Source organism: Balaenoptera musculus, chromosome 5 (assembly GCF_009873245.2).
Source record: "Balaenoptera musculus isolate JJ_BM4_2016_0621 chromosome 5, mBalMus1.pri.v3, whole genome shotgun sequence".
In the NCBI taxonomy this organism is placed as follows: Eukaryota; Metazoa; Chordata; class Mammalia; order Artiodactyla; family Balaenopteridae; genus Balaenoptera; species Balaenoptera musculus.
The window spans coordinates 99,103,900-99,131,213 of NC_045789.1; positions in this window are offsets into that span (position 1 = coordinate 99,103,900).

A 27,314-nucleotide genomic window follows, 5' to 3' on the forward strand; every position below is an offset into this window, starting at 1 on the left:
ATGGCATTTTTCACAGAATTAGAACAAAAAATTTCACAATTTGTATGGAAACACAAAAGACCCTGAATAGCCAAAGCAATCTTGAGAAAGAAAAACGGAGCTGGAGGGATCAGGCTCCCTGACTTCGGACTATACTACAAAACTACAGTAATCAAGACAGTATGGTACTGGCACAAAAACAGAAATATAGATCAGTGGAACAGGATAGAAAGCCCACAGTTAAATGCACATACATATGGTCATCTAATCTATGACAAAGGAGGCAAGAATATACAATAGAGAAAAGACAACCTCTTCAATAAGTGGTGCTGGGAAAACTGGACAGCTACAGTAAAAGAATGAAATTAGAACACTCCTTAACACCATACACAAAAATAAACTCAAAATGGATTAAAGACGTAAATGTAAGGCCAGACACCATAAAAATGTTAGAGGAAAACATAGGCAGAACACTCTATGACATAAATCGCAGCAAGATTCTTTTTGACCCACTTCCCAGAGAAATGGAAATAAAAACAAAAATAAACAAACGGGACCTAATGAAACTTAAAAGTTTTGGACAGCAAAGGAAACCATAAACAATACAAAAAGACAACCCTCAGAATGGGAGAAAATATTTGCAAATGAAGCAACTGACAAAGGATTAACCTCCAAAATTTACAAGCGGTTCATGCAACTCAATATCAAAAAAACAAACAACCCAATCAAAAATGTGCAGAAGACTTAAATAGACATTTCTCTCAAGAAGATATACAGATCACCAACAATGAATGCTCAACATCACTAATCATTAGAGAAATGCAAATTAAAACTACAATGAGGTATCAACTCACACCAGTCAGAATGGCCATCACCAAAAAATCTACAAACACTAATTTCTGGAGAGGATGTGGAGAAAAGGGGACCCTCTTGCACTGTTGGTGGGAATGTAGATTGATACAGCCACTGCAGAGAACAGTATGGAGGTTCCTTAAAAAACTAAAAATAGAACTTCCACACAACCCAGCACTTCCCACTACTGGGCATATACCCTGAGAAAACCATAATTCAAAAAAATCATGTACCACAATGTTCATTGCAGCTCTATTTACAATAGCCAGGACATGGAAGCAACCTAAGTGTCCATCGACAGATGAATGGATAAAGAAGATTTGGTATATATATACAATGGAATATTATTCAGCCATAAAAAGAAACAAAATTGAGTTATTTGTAGTGAGGTGGATGGACCTAGAGTCTGTCATACAGAGTGAAGTAAGTCAGAAATAGAAAACAAATACCGTATGCTAACACATATATATGGAATCTAAAAAAAAAAAAAAAAAAAAAATGAAGAACCTAGGGGCAAAACAGGAATAAAGACGCAGCCGTAGAGAATGGACTTGAGGACACGGGCATGGGTAAGGGTAAGCTGGGACGAAGTGAGAGAGTGGCCTGGATTTATATATACTACCAAATGTAAAATAGATAGCTACTGAGAAGAAGCCGCATAGTACAGGGAGATCAGCTCGTTGCTTTGTGACCACCTAGAGGGGTGGGGTAGGGAGGGTCGGAGGGAGACACAAGAGGGAGGGGATATGAGGATGTATGTATGTATAGCTGATTCACTTTGTTATAAACCAGAAACTAACACACCATTGTAAAGCAATTATACTCCAATAAAGATGTTTAAAAATAAATAAATAAATAACACTTACCCCGTTCATGAGCATGAAACCGAACAGGACCCTATGGGGCTCCTCAGCATGAAAGCCTTTCTGTGTCCCCCATTTCTTGACCTTCCCTGAGTTCCAAAGCGCAGGTTCAAACAGTTTTTGATCTGGGAACAGAGAGGATGTAGAGACAAAGAAAGAGCAGTCAAGAGACAATAGTCCAGCCTTGGGACAGGATCCTGGTTCCACCTCAAGTGATACACATAACAGTATCTTTGAACTCTTCTGCAGAACTAAAACCCCCAACAAATGGAAGATGAACTACTTGATGAGACATTCTTCATTCCAGAGAGAAGGTCATAGTTTGATAACATTGAGTACCACAGCTCATCAAGAGACCACCTGAGGCTAGATTAAAGGAATGCAGGCCCTGCACACACCCTGATCCTTATTAGCAGCCCCACCCTTGAACCGTTGCTATAAAACTCCTCACCATATCCCTCCTGGTGGGGACACACAGTTTTCAAAGGCACAAGCTCACAATGTACCCCTTTGCCTGACAAAGCGATAGAGCTATTCCTTTCTACTTTACCCAAAACTCTGTCTCCAAGATTCAATTCGGCACCAGTGCACAGAGACCAAGTTTTCGGCATCAAGGGTTCCACCCTCATGTTCTAAGAACCTCCCAAAGGCCCCAAGTCCTAATACCATCACATTGGGAATTAGGATTTCAACATATAAATTTTGACGGGACACATTCAGACCATAGCAGCACTGATGCCGAAAGCTCAGCTTCTCTGTGCACCAGTGCTGAATCGAATCTCAGAGAGTTTGGGGTGAATTAGAAAAGGATAGCTTTATTGCTTTGTCAAGCAAAGGGGGACATAGTAGGCTCCTGCCTTGAAAAACAATGTTTCCCAACCTGGGATGCTTTGAAGAGGAGTTTTATAGCAATAGTTCAAGGGTAGGGTTGCTAATACGATTAGGGTGTGTGCAGAGTCTCAGGTGGTCAGTCTCCTAATCTTGATGAGTTTCTTTGGTCCCTTTAATCTTGCCTCAGGTGGTTTCTTGGTTGCTCTTCCCTTGATTAGCCACTGTTCGAATCTGCCCTTTGGAACTCAGGGAAGGTCATGAAGGCTGGAGTCTTGCCTACAAGAAATGGGAGACAAGAATGCTTCCATGCCCAGGAACCCCACAGAGTCCTCCTTGGTTTCATTAGGAAGAAGGTGAGCCCTAAGCAACTGCTGGGGCACAGGGACCCCACACTTGTAGATAGAGACCTACATTAGGTTGTGACAGCAGTGAGATAAGAACCTCTGAGGGCTAAGCCACTGAGATAGGGGGACTGCTTTGTTCATAGATAAGCATGCCCTAAACAAGTGTGCAGTTCACAGAAAAGTCAATGGTGTCAGCTGAAATCAAAGGATGAAGTTAACTAGAGTCGACAAGACCAGCATTGTAGAGTTCAGATTTACATAATCACACAGGAGAAGGCAAAGAGCCTGTACTCAGGCTGGGGCAGCACCTGCAAATGTGGTGAGACTGGAAAGTTGAAAGCATATGTCAGGGGATAAAAGTGGGACAGGGTTCAATCAAATGGGGAGGTGGTAAAGGTGGAGTGCGTGCGGGTGAATAGTGATAAGTATCCTTAGCTAGTTAAGGTCTGGGCAACTTTGAGTCTCAGGAGATTGGGAAAGAGGGCAGAGAAGTCAGGGCTAATGCAACAGATGAAGGGAAATATTAAAGATGATTGAATAGGTAAACAACTTGATAAAAGCAGTGTGCCCAGAAGACGGCAGGGCAGGCCATGTGCCAGATAGATTTGAGGCAGGTGGAGGCAAGGAACCGAGCTAAGAGGCTATTGCAACAGTACAGGTGAGGGGTGAGGAGGGCTTCACCTGAGGCAGGGGTGCGGGGGTGAAGAGGAAGGCACAGGGGAGGTTACAGTGATAACAGTTTTGTTTTGGGGGCACCTATTTTGTGCCAGGTGATTTATATACATCATACAATTTTTTTTTAAATCAGAAAACTTTTGTAGCTTTTATTTCAAATAATATATTTAATTGAAGTATAGTTGATTTACAGTGTTGTGTTAGTTTCAGGTGTATAGCAAAGCAATTCAGTTATATATTTTTTTCAGATTGTTTTTCATTACAGGTTATTACAAGGTACTGAACATTGTTCCCTGTGCTATATGGTAAATACTTGTTGCTTCTTTATTTTATGTATAGTAGTTTGTACTTGTTCATCCCATACTCCTAATTTATCCCTCTCCCCACCCCTTTCCTCTTTGGTAACCGTAAGTTTGTCTTCTATGTCTGTGAGTCTGTTTCTGTTCTGTAGATAAGTTCATTTGTGTCATATTTTAGATTCCACATATAAGTGATATCATATGATATCTGTCTTTGCCTGACTTACTTCATTTAGTATGATAACCTCTAGGTCCATCCATGTTGCTGCAAATGGCAATATTTCACTCTTTTTTATGGCTTATGTATCATATCATTTAATCCTCAAATTTGTATGTGGCAGGGCTATGGCTCCATGTAACAGTTGAGGAAACTGAGTCACAAATAAGTTCCAAGGTTACTAAGTCAGTAAATGCCTGAGCTGGGGCTTAAACTTGGGTATATGACTCCAGAGGCTTCTGTCTTCACTACCATGTGGGGATAAAGGTAGTTTGAAAGGAAGAAACTCAGGTACACTGATAAGCTGATCTCGCTTAAACACTTCCCAGCCCACCACCCACCTACACCCTCCTTCCCACTCCCGAAGAACAATGTGAGCTTGAATGACAAATTCTGGATCATTTTTATTATCTTCTAAGCATCTGCCCATGATTTCATAATACATCCTTTTCAAGAAAAGGTGAAAATGCAGTAAAAATGTAAATTCTTTCCTGGCCAGGCTGCTCAAAGCCATAAAACCAGGTGCACCATTAACTCCAAGTAGTGCTTGGACAAGAGCAAGGATTCCAGGTACAAAGCTGCCCAAAGGAATGAGCTGCTCTCAATTTAGAGAGAAGAGGACAGCCCTGCGCCTCTGGCCAGATATGGAGCAAATAAACTAGAAACTTTGCGACGTTATCCCTAAGATGGTGTTTCTCAGCCCTAGCAGCACAGAAAAATTATCTGAAGAAATCCTAAGAAAAATACCGACATTCTGGGCTCACAGCAGAATAGCTTCATCAGAATTTCTGGAGTTGAGGCCCAGGCACTGTATTCTTTTTTTTTTTTTAATTTTTTTTTTTTTTTATTGAAGTATAGTTGATTTACAATGTTGTGTTAATGTCTGCTGCACAACAAAGTGATTCAGTTTATATATATATATATATATATATATATATATATATATATATATATATATATATATATATATGCACATTCTTTTTTTTTTAACATCTTTATTGGAGTAAAGTCAGAAAGAGAAAAAAAAATTACCGTATGCTAACACATATATATATATGGAATCTAAAAAAAAAAATGGTTCTGATGAACCTAGGGTCCAGACAGGAATAAAGACGCAGACGTAGAGAATGGACTTGAGGACATGGGGAGGGAGGAAGGGTAAGCTGGGATGAAGTGAGAGAGTAGCATTGACATATATACACTACCAGGCACTGTATTCTTGAAAATCTCCCAGGTGCTTCTCAGGCAGGAGGAGGATTGTGGGGGAGGGGCACCACCCTCAGGTAATGTTGAGCAAAGCAGCTGTTCATGTACCATTTGGGGACCCTCATTCAAGATCACTCATTTTGTCCAAAGTGTATTAATCTGGCATCCCTTTATGCTGGAGATGCAGAGATGAATGACATGATCTTGTCTGCAAGGATTTTACCATGAAGTGAGTGAATGGTGAGGTTGGCTAAGTGTTAGAACAGAGCTGGGCATGGAACACAGTGGAGGAACAAAAGGAGACTCAGTCTTGGGGGTCAGAAAGGACCTTGAATAGGAGTCAACACCCAAATAGAATGTTATAAGAGGAATGAAAATAAGCCAGGGGAATACAAGAGGGGGGAATGTATTCACAGTTTATGCAAAAGAAGACAGGTAGGAGGAACAGCACGGAGCACTGTGGGACTTAAAGAAATTCAGACCAGAGGAAGTGGGGCTGGAGAACATGAAAGAAAGGGTAGACCCTACAGGGGCTGGTAGGCCATGCAGAAAGTGCTGGACTTTTACTGGAGGGCAGGTTGCACATTTGAGAAGATGTCTGGGATCAAAGAATGAAAGTATGAAAAAAATGTTGAGATGTAAATGCAAAATATTTATCTTGGTAATAAGTGCATATATATTGTACCAGTAGCTAGCCTTTACTGCATACTTACCATGCATCAGGCCCAGCTCTAAGCATTCACCGTTATTCATTCAATCATTCAACAAATATTTCTTGGCCATCTCCTGCTATGGGCCAAGCAGCATTGGAGGTGCAGAGAATACAACAGTGAACAGTCAAATATCTCTCCTTGTGGGGTTTACATTTTGGTAGGGGAGGAAGACAACTGGTAAAATAGTGAACTAGATGCTGATGTGCTATGGCAAAAAAACAAAAGAGAGAAAGAGAATAGGGAGTATTTGAGGTGTGATTGTCCTTTGATATGTCAGCTTGTCTAGGCCACACCCACCTTACTGCATCAAGCACTAATCTAGATGTTACTGGGATGATATTTTGTAGATGTGATTAGAGTCCATAATCAGTTGCTTTTAATTAAGAGAGATTGTACTAGATAGTCTGGGTGGGCCTGATTCAAATAGCTGAAAGGCCCTAAGAGCAGAGTTGAGGTTTTCTGCAGAAGTTCTACCTGAGGACTGCAGCATCTGCTCTGCCTGAGAGCCCCAGCCTGCCCTCCCTGATGGCCTTATGGATTTCAGACTTGCCTAGCCAGCCCACAATGACATAAACCCATTCCTTGTGATACATCTTTAATATATATCTCCTACTGCTTCTGCTTCTCTGGTTGAGCCCTGATTGACATAGGTGAAGTTGTCATTTTAAGTAGGGGAGCTCAGACCTCACTGTGAAGGTAATATCTAAGAAAAAACCTAAAGATCGTGAGTGAATGAGTGAGCAAATATCACATGGCAATCAGGGTTGGGGGAAGGAGCATTCCAGACAAAGTAACAGCAAGTACAAAGGCATTATTCCATTTAATCCTCGTAATGACATTATGGAGTAGGAATTAATAATATTATCGAGAACTGTGAAGAGTCTGAGATTTTTCCCTGCTTGCCAGCTAACAAGGCAGCCTGTCACATGGAGAAGCTGTCAAAAGATATAAGACTCCTGGCTCAGAAACTAAGGATGTTATTACTCACAGCACTTCAGGTGGCATGAGCTTCATGTGTGTGTCAGTTACCCTTGCTCCCCCCCAAGTCCCACAGGGGTGAGGCGGGTGGATCCATGTGGATGCTGTGGACACTGGGACCCTGTATGGCATTTATAGAACCAGAGCTTAGGAAACCCTCAATCTTATAATGAGGGCGCTGCCAAACCTGCCTAAATTTTGCCTCAGAGGGAGACATTATTTTCATTTTTTATTTTCAGGAAAGAACTCTGTCCTCTCCACGAAGGAAGATGCCATTCCTTCCAAGACTGTTTGCTACACAGGTATACTTGAAAACTTGGTCAAAAACAAAGGCTGTTAGCAAAAGGTACAAGAACATGAGAGATGCATGGAGAATTATCTCTCATCTTGCAGATCAGGAAGTTGAGGCACAGACGGGTTAAATAATTTGCCCAAAATCACACAGCTAGTAAATGGAAGAACAGGGATGTGTGATCATCTGTCTTCCCCCACTGGAATGAAGCACCACAAGCCAGAGACTTTATTAAATGGCCAGATACTCAGAGCTTAGAAAAGCGTTTGGCACTTAAATGAACACCCAAAAAATAAATATAGCATGAATAGACACATATTTGTAGGTGCTCACATACAACAGAGAACAGAGCAAGAATGGTTCTTTCTTACATAAAGCTTAGAGTTCAGATAGAAAGTCAGGCATTAGACATATATTTAAATAAATTACTATATAATTACAATTATGATAAGTGCTGCAATGGAACGTGTATGCTATAGACTGAATATTTGTTTCCCCCCTAAAATTCATATGTTAAAACCTAACCCCCAAGGTGATGGTATTAGGAGGTGGGGCCTTTGGGAGGTGATCAAGACAAGAAGGTGGAGCCCTCATGAATACAATTAATGTCCTTATAAAAGAGACTTCAGAGAACTCCCTACTCCTTCTGCCATGGGAGGCTACTGTGAGAAGATGCCCATCTGTGAGATAGTGGGTCCTCAGCAGACACTGAATCTGATGGTGTCTTGATCTTGGATTTCCTGGCCTCAGAACTCTGAGCAGTAAATTTGTATTGTTTATAAGCCACTCAGTCTCTAGTACTTGGTTATAGCAGCCCAAACAGACTAAGATCACACATGTGTTTACATGTTTGTGTGTGTGTGTTTGTGTGTATGTATGTGCAGGTGTGTGTGTATACATGCATATTCCTCAGGGCCCTCACTTACAGGTAAGAGATATAATTAGCTATATAATTTGACCAAGTAAGCAAGAAAGCAAAATGGGCAAAATAAAAGATGTTTGGTGCCATCAAATATATTTCTTACTTATTTTTCACCATATTTTGTGGCATAAACACACTTATAAGATGAACATTATCTTTGTTCCACATATGGGGAAACTGAGGCTTAGGGAAAAACTATCCTGATTCTTTGCATTCACCACCAACTTGATACTTGGATATCCTGTGAATGATAGGATTTTAGGTACAAGAGGAAAAGGCTTCTGGATTCCTCTAACTGGAAAGTGTATTCCTTCACTATGCCTAAAGTTTCTTAAAGAAAGAAAGCTTCTTTTATTTTCACTGAAGAATGAGATTTAAACTATAAGTGGTGTTTTTACAATACCCTTCCTTATACTTATTCAGAGGAGCACACAAGTGACAGTTTTTTCCATGATAAGAGCAGTGAAGCATTTGAAGACCAAAAGATAACTTTAGCATAAGAAAGGTGAATTTGGTCCACTCAAAGTTATACCTAATACAAAAGCTATTTACATTATATGAAACTTAACAAGCTCTGTGATCTCATGAAGTCATTTCACTTCTCTGAACCTCTGTCTCTTCATCTTCCAAAGCAAGATGTTGAATTAGATGATCTCTAGGCTCCCTCCCAGCTCTGCTATTTTATCACAAATGAAAAGAAGCCCTTGAAAATCTCATTTGTCAATGTTTGTTAAATGTTCTCCTTTCTCCCCAAATTTTCTTGGGATCCACATATAAAAATACTTTCTACAAAAGTTAAAAGAAAAGAGACTTCTTACTTTCTGGCATCACAACTCTGAATTCTTTATACTTCTTTGGCCTTAGCAACACAGGAAAATTTTAAGCTCTAGACTTCCAAGGCAAAAATGATTGGCAGTGAATAAGACAATCAGTGATGAGTGAGATGAGGTTAGAGGGAGACAGGCAAAGGTCAGATCATGTAGAACCTTGCAGATTGTCATAAAAATGTTGGATATCCTAGTAAGCACCATTGGAAGCCCCACTAAAGGATTTTAATCGGAGAATGGCATAAAAACTTTGCTTTTTTTGGAATATCATTTTTTTTGAATATCTCCACTCATTGCTGTGTGAAGAATAGAATCAAGGACAGCAGAAAAAGTGGGGGAAACTGTGTGGAAATCAGCACCCTAGTGCAGGTGAGAAACGACGGTGACTTGAACTAGAGTGACATCAGTAGGCCAACTCAAAAGTGTTTTGAAAGATGAATTAACAGGACTAGGTATTGAATTTAATGTGAGCAGTGAAGGAGAGGAGGTATCAAGAATAACTCCCAGGTTTCAGACATGAGCAACTGGTCATTTATGGAGCTGGAGAAGCTTGAGAGAAATGTATATCTGGAAGAAAACCACAGGTTCCATTTTGAACATGTTCATTTTAAGATGTCTGGGTGATATTCAAGTAGAATTGCTGAGATGGCATGGAAATGTGAGCCTGGATGAGAGACAGGCTGGAAGAGGGATGAACTGGAAAGCGTTTGGTACATAGAAGGTTTCTGATGCCTGGAGGGGAGTGTGGACAGAGAAGAGAAGAGTCTCAGCACTGTTACCGAAGATATTCCAACATACAGAGTTTGGGAAGAAGAGAATAAGCCATAAAAGGAGCTTCTAGAGAGCTAGCAAAAACACCTGAAGGGTTTGAAATCACAGAAGCCCCAACAAAAGAGTATTTCAAGAAGGAAGGGGTGACCAATAGTGTGGAATGCAAAAAAGTCACATTAGATGAGACAAAAAACTGTCCATTGGACTCAGACCTATGGAGACCATTTGGTGAACTTGGGAAAGACAATTTTTAAGGGGGTGGTAGAGGAGTGGGAAGTGGTAGTAGCCATGTTAGAATGGGTTGAGAAGAGTTTTAGAGGTGAATACATGAAAGTAGTTTGTGTATATGTATTTTTCAAGCATCCTAAATATGGAACGGTGCCCAGAGACACTAGAAGTTCAAAGGATACTTAAAGTCTCCTAAAAAGGATCTAAACATGAACAACCAATTGAAAGCATAGAGAAGAGCAGAAATAAACAATAGAGTGAAAACCAACAGAAAGAGACGGAATCTAGGCATGAGATCTAGAGCAACGTGGAAAGATTTGCCTGTGGTCAGAGGAGCAACACAGGCCAATTAAGGGAAAGGACGGGTAACAAACAGATAAGGATTGTGCGTCACCATTAGGGGAGTAGATGTTAACAATCTTCACATTTGCTTCACCCTTTACAGCTTCAGAATTGTTCACATTCACCACCTTAATTAATCCTACCCTGTGAGGATTCAGGAATCCTTATTCCTGTTATACATATGAGGAAACTGAGGTTCAGACTGGTTCAAGTGATCTGTTAGAAATTTTATAAGATGTTAATAGCAGAACCAGAATTCAAACCCAAGTCTTTAATCTTTAAATACAGCCCCCACTCTCCTCTACCTCTCTCCTCTCCTCTTTTCCCTCCCTCTCTCTCCCTCCTTCTCTCTCTCCCTCCCTTCATCTCTGTAACTCTATCTCTCAATCTCTATCCTTCTGACTTTCTCTCTCTCTCTCTCTCTCTCACTCATTCTCCCTCCTGCCTTACTTTTCTTCTTTGAATGCCAGTCAGTTCCTTTAGCAAAATCAGTCTTGGAATTAGTGCCCTGAAACCCTTAGGCACACTTTTCTCAGCCTGGGTTTTACATGCTATCAGAAGATAGATTCGTCAGCAGAGTAAAGCTGTTTGAAGCCTTCTTGAGTTTTATGCCTCAGTTGTTTAGAGCTATGGATCTCTCAAGTTCTGTATTTTCAAATACACTTTCTTTTTTTTCTTTTCAATTTTGTTGACAACTTCCATTAGAGCCATGTTATCCCTCTGGATTGCTCCAATATAACTGCTTTAGAGGTTAAAGAATGCATTTGCCAAGGTTGGAAGCCGACTAGAGCCTCCCGAGTTCAATGCTTCACCCTAAATTCCAAACTTCTTTATACTTCAAATTCATTTACACTTGGCATCAAAATCAACACATCCTGTTTTAAAAAGACAATTCAAATGGCCTTTAAAGAAGAACATAAGCAGTGGACATTAAATAATTCATCCAGACAGCTTTTATGAGAGCAAATGTGTAAATGAATAAGAATCATATGGGTTACATTTTATTTGAAACCCACTAGAAAATAAATAAAATGTTTGGAAGCTCGTCTGAAATTTCATAAACCTTAAATACATTGAGTTCCAACCACCTCATTAGTATAAAATAATACATTAGCCCAAGTCACTTCATGTGCTCAAGTGGAAAACTTTGGTACAAATAAATTATTTGTATGAAAAGATATCTGCTTCATTGCGCTAAATGGTACTCTTGTGGCCCAAAGTGTTAATGATGCTTCCAGTTGCCTCTAATGACATGCACTAAAATCACACTGTTGTTTAAATAAAGATAGAGGGCTATTACCAGTGTTGGGAATCACACAGTAGAAGGGAAAAAGAGTGCATAAATTTAGAGTTAGATGTGGGTTCCAATCCTGGATCTGCCATATTTTAGCTGTGTGTTTTGTGCACATTGTTTGACCTCAATGAATCCCTGTTTCCTTGTTTTATAAATAAGGATGGCAAAAATAACTTAAAACCCTCTCTTAGGCTTGTTGTAAGCATTACTTATGTGAAAGTGGCCAGCATGGTGATTGGCATCTGGTAAGCACTAGATGTTATTTTCTGGAACCCTTAGCTTCTCAGCACCCCTATGTCTCTGCTCAATCAACATTGGACTCCTAACTGGTTTTCAGAGTGAAGCAGCTGGCTCAGTAAGGCAGCTATTCCATTGTCAACCCTTTGCCGGTTCCCCATTTCCTTCTCCAAGTACCTACATCCTACATCTGAAGTAAGAGTCTTATACTGCATGGAGAGAAATCAGAGATCACACTGTCTTCCCTCTTTTCTTTACAGATGAGCAAACTTGTTTCCAAATAAAGGAAGTAACTAGCGCCATGTCCCATAGCTAATTAACATAATTTCTTAACACTATATTTCCCTGACCAAATATGAGGTGAAGGGGACATGTGAAATGCATAGCACGTCCTCTCCAATTTAGACAAGTTCTCAGGGACAGACCAGGGAATGGTTAGAGAGCTCATTTTATGGAAATCAACCAATATCTGATCATCATTCAATGCTTATTAAATTTCCCTCCAGCACAAACCACTGCTGGAGTTGCTGAACAGAGGGGCTTAAAATAAACACAGGCATATAGTCTGGGAGATCTGACAAATATCTAATTACTAAAATGCCAACGATGATATATGACACAGCAAAGTCAACATGACCTACCTGAAGAACATAATTAGAATGTTACTATAAATTGCATGTACTTGTTTTCTCCCAAAAAGGAAGTCATTTTAATAATCAACTAAACAAGTATTTATGTATACCTAATTCTATATGGGGTATTGTAGGAAAATAAAAGAAAAATATAGTTATATAACACTACAGGTGACTTCAAGGACTTTATGACTAACTGAAAAGATAAAACGCAGCCTTGAAATCTGGTTAACAATACGAAGTAGATTACTGAAGCGAACTGAAGGGGATGCTGCATGGGTTATTCCATCAACGAAAAATATATTTTTTAGCAGCTATACTATGCAAGTAACTGTATTAAGCCCTGGAAAAATAAAGAATTAAAAAGCATTACCTTTGTCTTTAAGATGATCATACTTTGTTTGGGAGATGGCAAATAAATGGACAATTGTAATAGAACACAGGGCTACAAATAGGACTGTTGGGAAGGCATTGTGAGAGTAGAGAAGAAGAGAGATAAGCGAAGGCTTCATGGTAGAGGTGACATACTAAATGCTGAGCATTAATATTTTGAGAGATGTCAGCCAGGAGCAAAAGCCTTCTATATTGCATGAGCCTCATGGGGAGGGGACAGAGTTGAAAACACAGAGTCAAATTCTTAGGTTTGAAAAGTCACCCTTCCAGGGAGAAAACTTTGAGGATTTGGTTGGCTGATTGTGTTCGAGGGAATTTCAAAAACTTGCCTCTTCATTTCTAGAGAATAACTGAATGATGCAAAGCAGACATTATACCATAATCCAGAGAGTAGGAAAGAATGAATAATGACAGAACAGCTTTTCACCCCAAAGCAGATAAAAGTCCAACCAGCTGGGGAGAGGAGAAAGGTGTGTCATGTGTAGACCCTGGAATCAAGAGCAGGATCAAAGACAGCAACAGATGCAGCCTCAAAAGAAGGAAGCAGCCACCAAAAGAAATGAGGCACAGGGTCCAGCAAATGCCTCCCTATGATGCCGAGGAGACACATCATCCCCTTGGCAGCTCCAATCACCCTGGAGGACAGGACATGAGGAAGAATCTTAAACTGACCACATTGGCATTCTGAGTTAACCATGTTTAAATCCAGAAATGACTGAGTTGCTATAAAGTGGCAGGAGAAATTTTTCCACCATGAGCAGAAATGGGAATTTCTGAGTAAACTAGAAATAAGGAACCGGGGTTCATAAAGAACATAGAAAAAGGAGGAGAGTTGCATCCTTGCACATCTGAGTGGTGCAAGTTGAAATCACACCCCAGTCAGATTTATCCAGGTGATTAAGAACCCAGGGCATGAGTACGGTGTGTGCCAAAAGCACTTTGGTGTTACTAGGACAGCAGGTCTTAGTTGAGAAGAATCAGGGAGGGCAGTCAGAGCTTGCAAGCTTTACTCTGTTGGGTGAGAAGCTCAGATTTTATCTTACAGATAATGGGAAGCTGCTGGAGAGTGCCAATCAGGGAAAGCCATGTCAGACTTGCTTTTGGAACACCTCTTAGCTTGCTGTGTGTGGCGGGTAGAGTTCAAGGGGATTAAAACCAGGCAGAGAGGTCCTTTGGGGAGGAAGTGAAACGTGCAAGGGGTATGAGAAATGAGCATAGGCATTGATGAAGGTGACTGGGAGAACGCAAGTAAAGGCACAGAATGGGACTTCACACACAATGTCCCAGAGGGAAGGCAGACAGAGGATGACCACAGTTATGAACTCAAAGAAGGAAGTAAAGGACTCAGGGATGCAGTGTTTGCCACAAGTTACCCTTTCCCCAGAATCCTGAATGCCAGAAAATTCAAATACCGTATCTTCAGAGTCTTGCTTTGTTAAGATTCAGAACTGGAAAACTTCTGTTTCTGTAAATGAAGTTTTTTTAACAGAGCCACGTTCATCCATTTCTGTGTCATCTGTGGCTGATCTCTCTACAGGGGCAGAGTTGAGCAGCTACAACAGAGACTCAATGGCCTGCAAAGCTGAAAATACTTACAATCCATCCCTTTACAGAAAAAGTTGGCAAACTCCTGCTTTAGATCCACAATTTTGATTATCACATGTCAACTTTGTTACCAGATCATCAGGTCGCTAAAGCATGTGGTATCTTTCAACCATGAAATGGAAACCCAGCATTGGGAGACTAGAATCCTGGGAACCTAGGTATACAGGTGAGCAGATTTGGGCTAGAGTTCCACATCACTTACTAGCTGTGTGATATTGGGCACCTCTCTGAACCTCAGTCTTCTCATCTGTACAATGGGTAAAATAATAGTATTTACCGCATAGGCTGTTGTGAGGAGAAAATGAGGTAACATGTGAGGTTACATAACCTCTTTAGCGAAGTGTGTGACACATGGTGATTGTTCTTCTTCTCTCTCTCTATCTATCTCTATCTGGACATGATCATGGAAGAATGTAATGACCTTAAAGGGAGCCAGTTACGAAAAAAACAAAAAAGAAACAAATGAAAAACACCATCACACACAAGGAGGGAAAAACTAAGAGAATCACAGAGAAGAGACAGATGCCTCACATTCCATGCCCAAGACCCACCTTAACCCTGACCTTCCTGTCTAAATGATATAATCTTTTGTTGTTTAAGCCATGTTGAGTTGGAGTTTCTGTAATTAGAGCCATCAGCACTCAACTTGGCACACCGATTTCCAATACACCTCTGTCATGTAAACAAATGTCATTAGATGTTGCTAAAATCTGTCCTCAGACAGAGATCTTCTGAGGATTCCCTGGGACGGAGATTCATATGGAATGTGCTTTCATCATAACCAATTCCTCATTCCTGTCCAGAGCTCATTTGAACCATTTTCTGAAGTTCTAAGAGGAGCTATGTTGGTAGATTAAGTGCATACTTGGTATGAGCCAAAAGGAGCCAAAATCATCTTTTCTCCCAACTGAAAATACCTCCTTTATTGACCTGGATGTGGTGCTAAAAATTCCCACATGACACACACTCTTCAATCAAACTAAAGAATGTTTCTGTGAAAAGAGCAATGCAAGCACTCACCAGTCAGTGAAGAGGCACCACGACCTGGGGCATTTCCAACCCCCTCATAGAGGGTTGGGCTGACCTGCTACTGTTCCCCACCTCAATCCACACTAGCTCCAAGATGAAGTGAGAGCCAGGATGCCAGGAGACGGGGTGGGGCTTGTGGACTAAAATGATAGAGGAAAGGGGCAAGAATCCAGACTACTTCCATTTGAAAGATAATCCACGTTTCAGGGTCAGAGTGGCAGTGTGGCAAAATCTGTGCTCACACAACCAGACAGACCTTTTTGTCCTGGGCCTCAGCTGGGGGCTTTGCCTTGACTGGATCTCTGCTGAGGGAGGAAAAGGAGGAGAAAAGCAAGTCTAGAGGAGCCACTAAGATAAGGAGCCTTTGGAAGTCTTGGGAATGGAGTCCCCCAAATCAGGGGCAAAGACCCAGGGAAGGAGAAAATTACCATAAAAGGCAGCCCTGTTGCAGGGGGAAGAGAGCTGTCCTTAGGTTCAGAACATTTAACTCTAAATTCTGGACCTGCCATTTAGTAGCCTTGTGATCTTGGACAAGTGTCCTTAACCACTTCTCTAAGCCTCAGTTTCCTAATCTGTAAAAGCCATAGGGTTATTTTTGGGATTTAATGATGCATGTGATCTTTCTTAGTGATTTAAGGCATGCTATGTGAATACTGCAGATTCAAGGCAAAACCAGCCATCTGCCCAATCTTTCCTGGGCCTGAGGGCAGACAGGTAAGATGTAACACCTGGGATCTTTATTTTTTTCAAGTTTTAAAGGCCCTTCTCCAGCTTTCAGATGAGATATAGAGCTAGGAAACACTGCTTTCCAAGAAGCACTGCACCTATTCCAGCAGGCCCCGAGCCCCATGAATTGTCTGAACCAATAAATACAGCAGGTGTCCTCTCTAGTGTGTAGGTCAGGTAGTAAATTCACTTCCTTGTATTAGAGACACTTGGCTGCATGGTAAAATAATGCAATGCTGTGATTCCCACACCTGCACATGAGGTTGGTCCAGTAACTTCTGCTCAATTCCAGGTGGCTTGTGCTCAGTGGGAGTGCTGTCTGTTCAGGCTCCCCAGCTGACTGCTTGGATGGCTGGAGCCACCTAGACCTGGACAGAAGGAGGTGTAATGCTGAGGGGCATGGACTCTGGAGCCAAATTCTGCCCTGATCTTGGTGAGTCTAGGCAATGCATTTTAAGTTCTCTGTGCTTCTGTCCCTGTATTAGTTTCCTACAACTCCCATAAACTGGGTGACTTAAAACAAAAATAATAATAATTTTCTCACAGTTCTAGAAGCTAGAGGTCTGAAATCAAGGTGTCAGAGAGGCTGCCTTCCCTCCTAAGACTGGTAATGAATCCTTACTTGCCCCTTCCAGCTTCTAGTAGCTCCTGGTGTTCCTTGGCTGCATAGCTATAATCTTGGCTTCCATATTTTCACACAGCCTTTTTCCTGTGTGTCTCTCTGTGTCTTCTCTTCTTTTCATAAGGATACCAGTCATTGGATTTAGGGTCTACCCGAAATCAAGTATGATTTCATCTCCAGGTCCTTAACTAAATACATCTACAAAAACCTCTATTTTCAAGTAAAATCACATTCTGAAGTCCTGGATGGACATGAATTTAGAGAGCCCACTATGGTCCCCTCGTTTGTAAAATGGAAAAAAACTCTAGGCACCTACCTTACCAGATGTTGTAATAAATGAGACAATACACATAAGAGAGTGTTTACTGTAGTGCCCCGCATACAGAAAGCACTCAATCACCATGACCTATTGACAGTATTAGGGCTAGATCCACCAATAACTGACTTTCTCACCTTGGTTAAGTCATGTCACCTCTCATTTTTCCATTTCCTCATTAGTTAAAAGGGAATGCAGATGCTTCAACAGTCCTGGGGTCCAGAGTTCTAGTCCAAGACTTAGACAACATTTTTTGTAGATGGCCAAGTAGTAAATATTTTTGGTTTCATGGACCATATATGGTCTTGGAGGCAACTGTCAACAAAGTCCAAGCTCGCTCTGCTCGCCACACGACAGGCCAGTGAATCGGAGACAAGGTGCTGAAGCAAGAAATACGACTTTATTCGGAAAGCCGGCAAACCGAGAGGATGGCAGACTAAAGTCTCAAAATAAACATCTTATCGGGATTTGGATGCCAGTTTCTTTTATAGCACAGTGAGGGGGAAGAGATGAGGAAGTAAAGTAAAAAGGCCATAATTTTTGCAAATATCCCCTGGAATAGCCAGACTCGGGGAGGGGATGCGTTAATTACTTCTTTCTTGCAGCCATCCACAGGTGGAACGGGGTCCGGATGTGTCCCTGAACAAATGCACTTTGGTTTAACATTCAGGCAGAGGGGCAGGGTTCCCCAAGGCAGGCCTTTATGTATAGACAGTATCCTTTTAGTGAACAAAAGCAGCAGAAAGCAACAGTTAAAGTAAAAGAACCAGATCCAACATGTAGTCAGATTTGGCTCTTCCCTGTCACACAACTACTTAATTCTTCCATCACAGTGAGAAAGCAGTCATGGACAATACATAAGCAAAAGGGCATGACAGTAACATTTTATTTACAAAAACAAATGGTGAGCTGGATTTGGCCCCTCTTCCAGTCTCTCTCCCCTCCAGCTAGCCCTCCCAGACCTTCACAGAACATCATCTCTCAGTGTTTTTTGCCTCTCCTTTGCATCTGAACTTGTCACACTTTAGTCCCTTTATTAGGACACCAACCACTTTCTAACTTACTATTTATGAATACATGTTATCTCCTATCCTAGACTGTGAGCTCCCTGAGGGAGGCCCATGTGTGATCCGCCCTGTATCATCCACATGCTTTGCACACAGTGGGTTCTTGTTAATGAACTTGGACAATGGTAAGGCTCCAAGGGCTGCCTTTCCTCTGTTGGCTTCCAGAACTTACCCTGAGAGAATATTGAACTTCAACTTTATTTAAGGGGTTTGAATATTATTCCAGGAGCAATGGCAGGTATCAGAAATGAGAAGAACTCATCCATGTTTGGAGTCCTAATGAGTAAATACCCAGAAGATTAAACTTCGCCTAAGGAAACTCAGAGTTGCTTTAGTTACCAAATGGTCATATTTCCAGCAATCAATAACTGTCCAAAAAGTCACTTCTTCTGGTACCCTTATAATTTTATCTCCCACTGAGATGAAAAAGTCTTAGGGAAGCAGTTAATCAAGTGGTTTGGGTTCTAATATCAGAGCTGATCTAATATCTAATATCCATGTCAGGTAGTATCATTATTAGCAGTATCACTTCTATAACTATTAATAATGCCAGGCAGCAGGCTTTCTACAGAGCCTTTAATGTTTAATTAGCAGTTTTACTTTTCTCCCCCAGTTTCCTGCCTGCAGGATAATCCCAGGAATCACTGTGTGTGCATCGTCACCTCTGCTAATGATACTGAATCTACACATACTTTCCCAGCCTCCTACGACACTGAGGTCAGCTGCGGAATTCATTAATGTCTCAGGCAGACGTTCTCTCCTCAACCCATAGTAACTTCCTGAATCAAAATTTGAATAAGCCTGAGGTCTTCTGACCCAGAGTTGATGGCCACTGACCCCTTTTCAGATTTCATTTGCTTACGGTCAGTTCTGCATAGTTTTTGCTTTTTTGATCAAATTATGGGCACAAGAACAATAACACTCACCCAACATCTTTATCCCAAAGCGATGTAAGGGCCTTCAAGTCCATCTGCCTATTCAGTGAATTTTCCATCCTTAATAAAAACAAGTTTCAGGCACCAACTTCAAACCCTGATGCAGGTGAACCTGCCTCTCGGGGAGCAGGTGCCCTACATGCATATTAATGTGCAAAAATCAGAACGGGGAGGCAGGGCGGAAACTTCAAAGGCATGGGATGTGGAGTAGGAAGATAAGGATTCTCTTTAGAGATTTCCGACTTTGGGCAAGTCATTTAACCGCAGAGTCTCAGTTGCCTGGTACGTAAAAATGGGGATAATACTTATGCCTCACCCATATCACAGTTTGTTGCAAGAAATATGTGAGACTATCACCGCGGAAATGATGGGTGGATGGTATGCTTTCATCATTACTTCTCAAAGGGGTCATTCTATCCAAATGTTGGGCCCCTCTAAATAAAGCTAGACGTTTGCCTCAAAATGTTTCAAAGGTCCCTTCTACTCTAACGAAAAAGCAGAAGGAAAAACTGTTTGTTGTATTCATTAGGGAGTAATATTAAGTGACACTGAGTACTTGCTAAGTTCCACATGTTATTCTAAGAGAACTTATATAACCTCAGAGCAGTCCTATGAAATAGGCAGTATTATTAACTTTATTTTACAGATGACATACCTGAGGCACAAACGCCTCAGTTAATACCTTTGCCCATGTTTACTCAGGAGAGGAAAAGCCTATTTTCCTTTTTTTTTTATATTTTTATTGGAGTATAGTTGATTTACAATGTTATGTTAGTTTCAGGTGACAACAAAGTGAACCAGATAAATATATATATATAAATATATATATATATATATATATATATATATATATATATATATATATATTTCTCTATTCTTTTTCAGACTATTTTTCCATACAGATTATTACAGAATTTTGAGTAGAGTTCCCTGTGCTCTAAGTAAATCCTTGTTAGTTATCCATTTTATATATAGTAGTGTGTATATGTTAATCCCAATCTCCTATTTTATCACTTCCCCCCCTAGATTGCCCTTTGATCAATAGTTTTCAATATTTGTCCAGTGACCCCCCCCAGAGATACTTTCAAGGGAGTCTGTGAGATCAAAACTATTTTCATAGTAATACTAAAACATTATTTGACATTTTCACTCTCATTCTCTCACAAGTGTATAATGGAGTTTTCCACCAGACACTACATGTCATGTGATATGACAACAGATTGAATGAAGAAACGAATAGGAAAATTCTGTTGTCTTCTACTAAACCAGATTTGCAAAAATGTAATACAATGTCAGTCTTTTCACTTTTTTTTTAGTTTTGGAAAATACAGTTATTTTTCATTTAAAATATTATTTATTTTAATATGCAATGCATTTTATTGTTATGTTTAATGAATTAATAAATGCATATTTTTAAGTTCTGTTTTAATTTTTAATGTGGTAAAGATCAATAGCTATAACAAATATAAACAAAAGCTCTTTGAAGTCCTCAATAGTTTTTTTTGTTTTTTTTTTTAAATTAATTAATTAACTTATTTATTTTTGGCTGTATTGGGTCTTCGTTTCTGTGTGAGGGCTTTCTCTAGTTGCGGCAAGCGGGGGCTACTCTTCATCGCGGTGCGCGGGCCTCTCACTATCGCGGCCTCTTGTTGCAGAGCACAGGCTCCAGACGCGCAGGCTCAGTAGTTGTGGCTCACAGGCCTAGTTGCTCCGTGGCATGTGGGATCTTCCCAGACCAGGGCTCGAACCCGTGTCCCCTGCATTGGCAAGCAGATTCTCAACCACTGCGCCACCAGGGAAGCCCCTCAATAGTTTTTAAGGGTGTAAATTGGCCCTGACACCTAAGTCTTTGAGAACTGCTACTTTTAGCTAGATAAGTATCTCTCCTAATCCCCCACAAAAGCTGTATTTCTAGTTTTTGATGAAGAAATTGAAACATAGAGAGGTTAAGTTATTCAATAAAATAAATAACAGCTCACAATAAAATCTTTCAAGAAACAGGAGTTTGCCAGTCTCATTTTGTTTTTCAGTTTACTGTGACTCTCCCTACCCTGTGTGCCACCAGACACTTCAGCTAGTACACAACTCTGCCATTCAATTACCTCTATGTGCATAAAAGACCCCAGAACCTAAACAGTTCCAAAAAGTCTTATAATTTCCTTCTGAATCTCTACTTGTTTGAATCTTGATAACATTAGAGACTATACACATTACTCTTGCCTCTCTTCTCTCCCACCAAATTTCCTACCAGATCAGATCAAATGCCATTCTGATAGTGAACTTGACATTTTGCCACCACAGAGCATGGGCAACACCACCTGTCTCTTCCCCACATTTCCTCTCCCTGCTATCAGAGCCTCAATTAGTTTAGTCCAATTAGTTAGGAGTCCAAGAAGAAGATTTATCATTGGCCTGAACCAGCTGTGGTAATTTTGTTTGAGTTGACAAGTGGTTAGTCTAGAAGAGGTCATGTGACTCAGTCCTGGCCAATAATGTGGAAAATCACTTGGTTGAATTTCTAGAAAACCACCACTTTCAGGAGAAAAATATAGATTTGAAGCATGATGTTTTTCCTACTTAGAATACAACTGTGATGTCTGGAGGTTTTTAGTTTTCTTGGAACAATGAGATTACCAACGTAAGTAAAACAACTAAAAGAATAGCAATAATCCTTACATTACTGAGCTGTTGAATTAGTACCAGATATCTTATGAGACAAATAAGCCTCTATTTATTTAAGTTGCACTTAGTCCATTTTTCAGTTACTTGAAGCTAAATGCATTTCTAACTGATACAAAGAGCAAACTGCAGAGATATTTCTATGCACAAGAATTTCTTTGCCAATAAAATTAGATCCAGAAATGACATAGATAATGAAGGCATTTTAAAGTTATATTTATATATGAGAATTTACAAGAAAACATGAAAATGATGAGAAGAGAAATATGAGAAATATAAAAGAACCAATAGGGCCTTCTAGACCTGAAAAATACAATATCTGAAATGAAAAACTCACTTCATGGTATTAACAACTGATTAGACATCAACAGGGGAAAAAAATCAGTATGATCTGAGAACATAGCAATAGGAACTATTCAAACTTAAGCACAAAGAGAAAAAAAAGGCAGAAAAAATTAACAGAGCCCCAATAACAATAAGGGGTTATATAAAGAAGTCTAATATAAATGCAACTGTAGTCTGAAAAAAAGAAAAAGGAAGAAAAAAATATTTACAAAAATAATGGCTGGAATATTATGCAAATTTGATGAAAACTATAAACATACACAGTTGAAAAGTTCAACAAGCTCCAAGCAAAATAAAAACAAAGAAATCCACACCAAGGCTCCTCATAATCAAATTGCTATACACCAGTGATAAAGAAAAAAATCTTCAAAGAATCCATAAGTAAGAATGACACATTACATTCAGAAAAACAAATATAAGAATGACTACAGATTTCATATCACAAACAATAAAAGACAGAGGACAATAAAACATTTTTAATGTGCTTAAAGGGAGAAAAATGTCATTCTAAATCCAGTGAAACATCTTTCAAAAGTGAAGAGTGATTTTAAATATTTTCAGATAAGTTAAAACTAGAAGAATTTACTGAGAATATCTCCACTACAAGTAATGTTAAAGAAATTTCTTGGGGCAAAAAGAAAATCATACCATATAGAAATGTGGATCTATTCAAAGGAATTCAGAACAGTTTAAATGATAACTATCTGTATAAAATAAAAATGTCCCTCATGTTTTAATTCTTTAAAAGGAAATTGTTTAAAGAAAAAAGTAAAAACAATGCATATCATAGAATTTATAACATGTAGAAGTAAATTGTATCATAATAATAGTATAGTGCCTGGGGAGAACAGAAGCAGACTGTTACAAGGGTCTTACATTATAAAATTAAAAGGATAAAATAAAAAAAAAAGGATACAAAATGATATACACTGGAAACACTGATAATAAGAAATCTGAGTGTCTATGTTAACATCAGACAAAGTAGGCTTTAGGACAAAAAACAGTGATAAAGAGGGGCATTTCAATATAATGAAAAGTTTAATTTATCAAAAAGACTTCACAATCCTAAATGTGTGGGTATGTAAGTAACACAGTTTCAAAATACATGGAGTAAAAACTGATATAACCAAAGGAGAAATGAATAGATTTCAATTATATTTTGAGATTTCAACACTCTTCTTCCAGTAGTTGATAGATAAATTAAATTGAATAGCCTCTAATAGAAGACAAACAACATTTACCTCCAACTTGATCTAATTGACATTTATAGCACAAGTAACCAAACAACAGATTACAGATACTTTTCAAGTGTGCATGGAAAATTCACTGAGATTATATCATATGCAGGGCCATTAAAAAGTCTCAATACATTTTAAAGGATGGAAATCATAAAATCTATTTTCTCTGACTACAAGAGAATTAAACTAAAATTAAAAAATGAAAAAATATCAGGAAAATCCCAAATATCTGGGAAAACAATCACTTCAAAATAACCCATTTTTCAAAGAAAAACTGAAGCAAGGAATATTAGAAAATATTACAAAATGAATGAAACATAGTATATCAAAATTTGTGAGATGGGGACTTCCCTGGTGGCACAGTGGTTAAGAATCCCCCTGCCAATGCAAGGGACACAGGTTCGAGTCCTGGTCTGGGAAGATCCCACATGCCACAGAGCAACTAAGCCCGTGCACCACAACTACTGAACCTGCGCTCTAGAGCCCACAAGCCACAACTACTGAGCCCGCGTGCCACAACTACTGAAGCCCACATGCCAAGAGCCCGTGCTCTCCAACAAGAGAAGCCACCGCAATGAGAAGCCCACGCACCACAACAAAGAGTAGTCCCTGCTCTCCACAACTAGAGAAAGCCTGTACACAGCAACAAAGACCCAATGAGGCCAAAAATAAATAAATAAATATATTTATTAAAAAAATTTTTGTGAGATGCAAACAAAGCAGCGCTTACACAAAAGTGTATAGCTTCAAATGCTTGTATTGTCAAATTTTTTACATGTCCAAGATCAGTTATCTTAACTAATAAATAAAAAATAAGAACTGAAATCCAAAGTACAAGAAAGGAAGTAATAAAAAGTTTAAATCAATGAAACTAAAAAACAAAAAATAGAGAAAAATCAAGGAAACCATAGGCTGCTTGTTTAAAAAGATCAATATAAATGATAAACCTCTAGCTAAACTGATCAAGAAAAAAAGACAAAAATATTTATATCAAAAATATAATAGGATGTCAACATCCTATTGACATTTCAAAAGCATTCTCTTGAAATTAAACAAACAATAATAGAATGTTATGAACAACTCTATGCCAACAAATTTGACAACTTGAGTGAAATGGACAAATTTATTGAAAGACACAAATTACCAAACCTGACACAAGAAGAAGAGAAAATTAAAACAGCTGTATAGCTCTTAAAGGCATTAAATTTTTAATTAAAAACCTTTACAGGAAAGAAAAATCTCCAAATTCAGATGACTGCTTTCACAAATAGAGATGCAACAGTCCTTTATAAAACAGGAACATATTAAATCTAACAATAATCAGAAAGGATAATTCAACATGAACAAGTGGGATTTATCTTATGAATGAAAGATTGGTATAACACTCAAAAATCAATAAGTGTAATTCCCCATATACACAGAATAAAGACAGAAAATGATCAACTCAATACCTATAGAAAACATATAAATAGGTTGAATGTTTAAAAAGTGGGGGAAAAAAGATATACCATGCATGCAGTAACCAAAAGAGCATTGTAGTGACTATGCTGAGATCACACAAAATAGACCATAAGACAAATATTTTTATTAGAGATAAAAAAGAATATAAAAGAACATTTTATAATAATAAAAATGGTCAACTCATAAGGAAGCCAAACAATTTGTCATCATATATGCACCTAACAAGAGAATTACAAAACAAATGAAGGAAAACTGACAGAATTAAATAGAGAATAGACCATTCAAAAATAACAGGTAATGGTGGCATAGTGGTTAAGAATCTGCCTGCCAATGCAGGGGACACAGTTTCGAGCCTTGGTCCGGGAAGATCCCACATGCCGTGGAGCAACTAAGCCTGTGCACCACAACTACTGAGCCTGCATTCCAGAGCCCATGAGCCACAACTACTGAAACCCGTGTGCCTACAGCCCATGCTCCACAACAAGAGAAGTCACCACAATGAGAAGCCCACGCACTGCAACAAAGAGTAGCCCCTGCTCACCACAACTAGAGAAAGCCCGCATGCAGCAATAAAGACCCAAGGCAGCCAAAAATAAATGAATAAATTAATTAATTAAAAAAAAAACAGGTAAGGCCTTTAATACCTCAGTTTCAATAATGGATAGAACAAATAGACAGAAGATCAGGGAAATAGAAAACTTGAACAGCTCTAACTACACCTAACAGATATCTAAAGAGTGCTCCAGCCAACAACATCAGAATACACATTCTTGTCAAGCATACAGTGAAATATTCTCCAGAATAGACCATAAGCCAATCTACAAAACAAGCCTCAATAAATTTGAAATTATAAAAAGTATGATTCCTGAACACAATGGAGTGAAACTAGAAATCAATCACAAAAACACTCCTGATGATTCACAAATATGTGGAAATTAATCAACACATTCCAAATAACCAATGGGTCAAAGAAGAAATCACAAGGGATATTAAAAAGTACTTTAAGATGAATGTAAACAAAAACACAACATATCAAAATTTATTTTTCTAAATGCTTAGAGAAAGATTAATAGCTGTGAATACCTATACTTTTAAAAAATATATATTTTGAGGGAGGGAGATGCAAGAGGGAAGAGATATGGGAACATATTGTATATGTATAACTGATTTACTTTGTTATAAAGCAGAAGCTAACACACCATTGTAAGGCAATTATACTTCAATAAAGATGTTTAAAAAAAAAAAAAATATATATATATATATATATATATTTCAAGTAGGTAAACCAACTTTCCATCATAAGAAACAAAAAAGAAGAGCAAACTGAAACCAAAGCAAACAGGGGAAGGAAATAATAAAGACTAGGGAGAAAATAAGGGAAATAGAGAATGGGAAAATAATAGAGAAAATCAACAAAAGCAAAAATTGTTTCTTTAAAAAGACCAACAAAATTGACAAACATTTAGTTAGACTGACAAAAAGAGACAGAGGAGACTCAAATTACTAATATCAGGAATGAAAGATGGGACATCACTACCTACCTTACAAAAATGAAAAAGATCATAAGGGAATATACTATGAACAACTATGCCACCAAAGTAGAAAATCAAGATGAATTGGACAAAATCCTAAAAATATACAAACTACTAAAGCTGATTCAAGAAGAAAATAGAAAATAATAATAGATTTATAACAAATTAAGAGATTAAATTAGTTATTTTAAACCTTCCTGCAAAAAACATTCTTCACCCAGAAGTCTTCTTGATCAATTCGACAAATACTTAAATATGAATTAATATCAACCCTCAATCTTTCACAAACTCTTTCAAAACATAGAAGATAAAACATTCACCAACTTACTCTGTGAAGCCAATTTTATCCTATATTAGGATAAAATAACACACAAAACCAAAGGTATATCACAAGGTTATATCATAAAACTATGGACCAATGTCTCTTATGGATATAGATGCAAAAATACCTCAACAAAGTACTAGCAAACTGAATCCAACAACATATAAAAAGGATTATACATCATGACTTATCCCAGAAATGCAAAGTTTGTTCAATATAATTCACCATATTAACAGAATAAGGACATAACCACATGACCACCTCAAAAGATAGGAAAAAATTATGACAAAATTTAAATCTTTTCATGATTTTAAAAAACTCAACAAACTAGAAATAGAAGGAAATGTCCTCAACCTGATAAAGGCATCTATAAAAAACCTACAGCTAACATGACACTTAATGGTGAAAGACAAAGATTTTTCCCTAAAAGGAGGAACAACACAAGGATGTCCACTCTTGCCACTTACATTTCAATATTGTACCAAAGGTTCTAGCCAGAGCAGTTGGACAAGGAAAAAAATAAAGGCATCCAGATTGGAAAA